Source organism: Triticum dicoccoides, unplaced genomic scaffold (genome assembly GCF_002162155.2).
Source record: "Triticum dicoccoides isolate Atlit2015 ecotype Zavitan unplaced genomic scaffold, WEW_v2.0 scaffold80450, whole genome shotgun sequence".
Lineage (NCBI taxonomy): Eukaryota > Viridiplantae > Streptophyta > Magnoliopsida > Poales > Poaceae > Triticum > Triticum dicoccoides.
In genome coordinates this window covers 1-758 of record NW_021301288.1, presented here as the reverse complement: position 1 = coordinate 758, position 758 = coordinate 1, and the positions used below count along the sequence as shown (strand labels likewise).

The following is a 758-nucleotide window of genomic DNA, read 5'->3' as shown; positions in this document are numbered from 1 at the left end:
CGCTGGACCCGTGAATCGTGAGCACCCAGCTATGACTTACCGCACTCGTGCAAAATAATAAAACACGGTAAATATATTACTTACACGTGCGTTTTGTTTTGCAAGCGGCGCGAAAAAAATTAAAAAGGGAATGCAACACGAGGACTTCCCAGGAGGTCACCCATCCTAGTACTACTCTCGCCCAAGCACGCTTAACTTCGGAGTTCTGATGGGATCCGGTGCTTTAGTGCTGGTATGATCGCATCCGACATGTTACCCCGGTCTTCGTCCCTTATCCTTGCCCCTCCCAGCTCCACTACAAAGACGATTGTACATTGCTTTGGCCGCTCCCTCTCAACTACGGAGACGAGTTTAACGCGATTTCCACCCCTCCCTCTCAATCGCACCAGTGCACGCTTGCCGCGCCACAACACCGACGCTGGACCCGTGAATCGTGAGCACCCAGCTATGACTTACCGCACTCGTGCAAAATAATAAAACACGGTAAATATATTACTTACACGTGCGTTTTGTTTTGCAAGCGGCGCGAAAAAAATTAAAAAGGGAATGCAACACGAGGACTTCCCAGGAGGTCACCCATCCTAGTACTACTCTCGCCCAAGCACGCTTAACTTCGGAGTTTTGATGGGATCCGGTGCTTTAGTGCTGGTATGATCGCATCCGACATGTTACCCCGGTCTTCGTCCCTTATCCTTGCCCCTCCCAGCTCCACTACAAAGACGATTGTACATTGCTTTGGCCGCTCCCTCTCAACTACG

General features: G+C 50.5%; 2 non-coding genes across 2 annotated transcripts; both read right to left on the bottom strand.

Moving 5' to 3' along the window:
- Positions 1 to 127: 127 nt before the first annotated feature.
- LOC119347949 lies at positions 128 to 246 on the bottom strand. Its single transcript, XR_005168604.1, has one exon. It is a non-coding gene; the product is annotated as a 5S ribosomal RNA (ribosomal RNA).
- A 297-nt stretch (positions 247 to 543) lies between these two features.
- Positions 544 to 662, bottom strand: LOC119347950. The gene has a single exon (XR_005168605.1). It is a non-coding gene; the product is annotated as a 5S ribosomal RNA (ribosomal RNA).
- Positions 663 to 758: the final 96 nt, after the last annotated feature.